At 34.2% G+C, this 6,238-nt stretch overlaps 1 protein-coding gene across 3 annotated transcripts in view; it reads right to left on the bottom strand.

The window, feature by feature from the left end:
* Positions 1-323: 323 nt before the first annotated feature.
* Positions 324-6,238, bottom strand: part of PRR16 (proline rich 16) — a 175,594-nt gene continuing 169,679 nt past the window's right edge. For all 3 annotated transcript variants that reach the window (XM_087742030.1, XM_087742029.1, XM_087742031.1), the window contains one exon: positions 324-3,294. The gene's annotated coding sequence lies outside the window, so the exon portion shown is untranslated. The remainder of the gene's footprint in view (positions 3,295-6,238) is intronic.

The following is a 6,238-nucleotide window of genomic DNA, read 5'->3' as shown; positions in this document are numbered from 1 at the left end:
GTTTAACTATTTACATCTACAAAAATCAAGAAATCTGGATTTACCTGTGTCACTGGCAGTATAATAAGACATGATACATGTGAGTGCACGTGTGTGCACATGCACTGAAATTTACTTTCCAGCATGAAACCCCAGTTAATGCAGATCTGTAAACAACAGCATATGATTGATGAGAACTATGATTTGCAGTGTCCTCTTCCAACTACATTTGTTATTTAAATTAGGCCTACATGTTGGTATATGTTTACTATTTTTGCATTACACACATTGCGTAAAACCACTTCTGGGACCAGGTCATTATTTTTCATATTTGCTGTATTTTTCTGAAGAAAATTGTGCATTGTTTCAGGTGGTTTTTGTACAATAAAAATTTCACACACAAGCTGATCTAGAACTCAGCATAGCAGAAAAGTATTTGCAAGTAGTAACGAATTATTTCACTAGATTTTTATTGGGCTCCTTTCAAATATAGATGAATGCATTCTGCTCACAAAAATAAGAGCTTTTCCAAATATTATTATTAGATAATAATGGAAGTGCTCAAATTATCATTCTGAAATTTTGTTATTGTTTCGATAATGTTGTCCCTTCTTTAAACAACTCTGAATATTAGTCTCAAAGAGTAAGCTCTCCAATTTTAAAATACAGCTTATCCAAAGAGGGAGCAAAACCCAGCCCATGCAAGCTGTGTGTCCAAATATGTTATTCTAATGACACAGAAACGAAATCACAGTTAAAAGACTGTAAGCCAACCATAAGGTAAAATGTGTGGGAACAAAACACAGCCATCACTCTTTAACAAATACAAACGTTTCATTTATCCATTGCACCAATGGAAATTGACCACTAACTTTCTTTAAAAAAAGAGTTAAATCATGAGATGATCCCAAGTTTTCCCAAATGAGGGAGGTTAACATTCACTTAATTATTTCATTTTGTGATTTTCTGACACACTGTAAAAGCTATTTATGGCTTCAGAGTCACAAGCAAAGACAGAGCTCAGGTCTTTCTCCAAAAAATACAATAACATGAGCATCTTCTGTAGTAACAGGACTTGTGGCACTTACTTCAGCAGAGCTGGCATTTCATTCATCAGCAGGTAAGGGTGCGCATGCATGCACACACACACAAACACACACACATACACTAGTTAGTACATTAGAGCAGAGAAACACATTTTTAAGATATCTGCCCTTTACAACGTTAACCCACAGATTAAAAAAGGCTTGAATTTTCCATTTTCTGTTATTAAAAGATCATTCTTCTGTTAGTGGGCACTTAATAGCTTCCATAAAGCAATGAAAATAAACAAAAACTTACTCAGCTTTATAAATCAGATACATATGACTGGATTTAAGATGAATGTTTTAAGTGAACTGGGAATCAGATGCTTTACTTTTCTCTTAAAATTACACACAGGCTAATGGACTAAGAAAAAAGGAAAAAATATATTTTTATTCAAACAGCTCTAGCATTGAAATGTTCAATAAATCAATAACAAAACACTGCAGTAGATGGATAACAACAACTGTTCTTAACTGTAAACTGTAGATTGTTCTAAGGAACAACCTCTTATTCTGTAGCTTCTCAAATTGTTTGTGATAAAATAGTGTCAACTTCATGGCCTTGTCAGTATGCTAAAACAAACAAAAAACAAACAAAAAGCCCTACCCCCCCCCAAAAAAAAAAACCAAACCCCAAAAAACTAAAGCAGTTTTTGAATAAAGCTAGACCACTGACAAAAGGTCTCTGTATAATTTTGGAAATCACCATTATTAGACTACATTCTTTTCATTCTTAATTGTCCAAATCTTTCCTTGCTAAAACTCACTGATAATAAAAAATCTATCCCATTACATATTTAGATTTCTTTGTGTGGATATTAAAATAAACTATGTTCTGAAATTAAGAGTTAAAATACCTCCTCTTGTTTTCCATATGTATTTGCCTGTATAAATATACTTCATCATTTTACAAATTACAGTATTTATATTAAAGCTTTTGGTCAGCAAATCATTACAGCTTAACACAAACAAACAGTTCCTGTGTTTTGGTTCTGTCTTTAAATCATTTTTGGAGATAATGAAAACCAGCCAAAATGAGTGACTGCAAATAATATAAACAACACATTTATTTAGAAAAATAAACTGAAAATGCTGCTTGTCTCTTAGATTTCTCCATGAATTATAGACAAATGGCTAGAAAAACTTTATGTCAAATACATATTACAAATGACTTTTTTAACAGTAACTGGGACTATAATGTCAGGGTCCAATAGGAACATTTTGGATATATAATTCAATAGACTAAATTTCTTGGCTGCTAATATGATAAAAAATGGATGCTATTAAAAAAGATTATATCCCCTTTTTAAATACACCTTATCATGTTGATGCTTTTTCATATATATACATATATATATGTATGTATATGCATGTATTTATTTAAACCTAAGAAAGGACCATAGTCCTTTCTGTGAAGAGATCCCCATAGTGAAAGAGAGCGCAAATGTTTTTCTTCATTTCTAACTTTTTAATTCCTTTTGCAGCCCCAGCAAAATATAGCTTGTTGTGGTCAAAAATCTCCTGGGGCCATCTGTGCAAATGGTGGTGCACATCATTACCCTGAATGGAAGTGACAGTGCAAATACTAGAAGTGCATTGAGATGCAATCTCTAACAGCTGAACTTCTTCAAAGTTGGGTGGAGGACAGGAGACAGCATCCTTTTAAGCAATTTAACATAACCAATGCCCTGTTCCTGTATGGCTTTGAATATGTACAAGGGATGACAGAGGTTTTCTTTCCCCACAGACAGTAACATTCCTCTGTTACAGTGAATGCATTCATTTTCTGCTGTCACCTAAGTGCTTCATTTCTCCTTTTGGCTACATATTGAGATATTTTTGGATGCTGGCTGGACCCATGAAAACCTCATTGTTTGTTACTCTGGTTGCTCAGCACAAAACTCAAGTGTCAGGCTTGGAGAGAGCAGTTTCTGCCATGGGGCAAGACATTTAGTCCTCTTTATTCTTCTTTCCCACTGAATGGAATTTAAGGCTGTGGCTTTTGCCAGGACTCAGCTTGTAGCTGTCAGATCTGAGAAAGATGATTCAATGCAGATTACACTTGTATTCAGTTGTGCTCCGACTTGAAGGGCTTTTCCATTCTCCATGGAGGGTCAGGTTCCTGATTACTTCTCAGATCTGGCCTGCAAGAAGTCACAATGACGAATCTGATATGCAAGAAATAACTGACGTGCCTCCAGATATAGATATTCCTTCAAGCCTGAAGGTGCTGTTAAAAAGAAAAAAAGACGAGAAAGTTATAAAAATTTTACATTAAATAGACAAAGATAACAGTAAACAAAACAGAATTTTGAATGATCATTCCATTTTTCATGTAAGCAAGAATTCAAAGTATTATGATATTTTGAAACTTGACCTTTTATAGTTGTACTTTATTATTGATACAAGCTGTGGTTTTCTGCTGGAGTAAATGGGTTTAACTTCAATGGTGTCTTTGGAATCACATTATAATACACCACCTGAGAAACTGATCGTTACTATCCTAGGTCTCGGAGTATACGGGGATATTGAAATTATGGTTTTTTAATAATTTTTTTAATTATTCTTTTTAAGATTACCCTGCTTAACCTACCTAACATAATAATTCAGCTTAACAATATGCCTTAGGGCACAAAATGAAACAAAAACTCCTGAGATCTTAAAAATAAAGAGCTACACATTAAGCATTTGAAAAAGCCTCTAAGAATTCAAGTGAATTCAGAAGAATTTTCTCACCTGACAGGTAAGTTTCCTAATCACTAAAACACTATATAAAATTTGGTTTCAGTCTTTCACATTCCCTTTTGTGAAACTGCTTTAATTTGTATAAAACACTAAAATAGCCCTAGAGTCAGTGAAAGAGAATAATGCTCCTATCTAGTGCTGAGGTTCACTGACTTACTGAAATTTCCTTACTGTATTTATTAGACAAGATAAAGTAGCATCAAAAAGAGAGAATTTGGGATACCTACCTGTTGGTAGCTAGGGCACTAACTTGGGTTAAATGATTAAATTCACACCTCCTGAGGAAAAGAATGAGAACTTCCTCTTCCAGTGCTGGTGATTTACACCCAGAGATACATACGGCAAGAGGGAGGAAAATTACTTTTTTGCCATTAGTTTTATGAATCTAGCCCTTCATTCACACTTCCTCTTATTTCACATTGACTGGAATGCTTCAATTTGATAAAGATTGTCAAAGGGTAGGACAGAATTTCACTTTGGCAAGGAAAAAAAAGAATCTGAAGTTGGTGTGCTGTGAACCCTTTTTATTTTTTTCCCCACAACTAAAACAAAAAATCAATTATTAAGGGAAACCATTAACATTCAGGATTGTAACCGTGGTGCAATGTAACCCAATAGTCTAGCAAACACAGTATAATAAATTTATGATAAAATTGGCCTGGAAGGAATTTTTTTTTCTTAGTCAACTATTTAGGGTTTGGCTCACATCAGTAATGAACAAGAAGAGAATCCTAAACATCTGTTAGCAGCTTATTTTTTAACTGAGGACAGTCTTCATATCACTAGAAACACACAACCCTTTTTCAGCTGTCACAGTTTCTGGCTTCAATTACATTTGGGCTAGTGATTCGTGTATGTGAATACACCATAAAAATCACAAAAAACAGTTGAACTCAGCTTAATGCTCATGAAACAGGATGAATATGGTACAACAAACATATGTAAAAGTAATAATAATAATAAAAAAGAAGTAATACAAATAGTATTTGTTCTGTCAGAAAACAGTTGTTCCTCAAACTTATTCTGAATACAGTACAATACAACGCTGAGCAGCTGTAGGCATGAAAAGCAATATATTTTTTTTTCTTTTCCTCTGGGTTGCAATTCATAAACATATTCAATATCACGCCCACAAAACTGGTAAGTGGTAGATCAGGTATACCTGGATTCCTCTAGCATTTCTCTAATTCAGTCATCAACCCACACAATTTGATTCATTCCCAGTCATACAACCACATGACATCCACCTTCATTTCGTCAACATTCTACCAAAGAAGAAAAGCCTGCCTTTTGTTTCTTTATGATTTCTCTAAAAAGCACAAACTGCACCACTGTGAAAAATGTGATGCACCTCTCCACATTAAAAAAGGATTTGTTCAAATTAAAAGACTATGGTTAAACTTGCTCAGTGAAAAATTCAGAAGGTGGCAATGCCTGCCTTAAAAGTAGAAGAAGCAGTTCCTCTTGCCACCTCCAAAACCGATCCATAATTACAAATTGTCATTGTACACATGAAGAAGTGAGGCATAGAGAGGCCAGTCATTGAAAAAAAAATATGTCTACTAATTACAGATTCCTATCCTGAAGTGTCTAGTTCTTAATTCTATAGTTTTTACTATTTTGACAGTGAGGCTTTACATTCAAATCACTACATTTAGCTCATTATTACAAAATCCCTTCATTACACCATACCTTGTCAATATCCTCATTGTGAAAAAAAACCTGACCTTACTAGGGAGCTAGAGTTCAGACAATTTATGGGAGATTGTTTTGTTCACTCACATCCCTTCTCCTCCTTTTCATTACTTTGGCAGCAGCATCAGGTCATTTTCCTTCTACAGCATCAGTATTTAGTTCCAAAAATCAGAGCCTCAGAGAAAAAAAAGTCATTGTTTTCCCTATTCAAAACCAGATAACTACTCTTCTATAATAAAAAAAATATATTTTTTACTTCTCTGCTAGTATTACCCAAAAAACATCTACTCCCTTCTGTTTCCTTCTGTTTGTCACAGTTTTCTTAAAAACTGAAAGTGAGTCCAGTCCAATCTATCATGACATCCTCCTTATCATGGCAATGACCATAGTGTCATAAATAGTGTCACTGCACAGAGCACTATGCAGAACACTGCAGATGGAAAATATTATGGGAAAATGCTACTAAAGGGAACCACCCTTTCACCTCAGACCTATGGGATGGCTATGCATACACTGGTTAGCATAAATTGAATAATGATTTACAGGTTTGGTACAAAACAAGAAAATGATAGGAGAGGACATTTATCCAAGCTTAGCTGAATAAACAATAAATATTGTTTTAAAGATACTCGGATACAGAGATACTCAGGTTCAACTTACAGTATTTAAAGAATAATAAATGCATTTTGGTATTATAGTGTCATGGTAGGAAGACATCAAGCAAATTACATAAA

Source organism: Nipponia nippon, unplaced genomic scaffold (genome assembly GCF_047370975.1).
Source record: "Nipponia nippon isolate SJK-2023a ecotype South Korea unplaced genomic scaffold, ASM4737097v1 scaffold_8, whole genome shotgun sequence".
Taxonomy (NCBI): Eukaryota; Metazoa; Chordata; class Aves; order Pelecaniformes; family Threskiornithidae; genus Nipponia; species Nipponia nippon.
The sequence above is the reverse complement of the archived record's forward strand: the minus strand, read 5'-3'. Positions and strand labels throughout refer to the sequence as shown.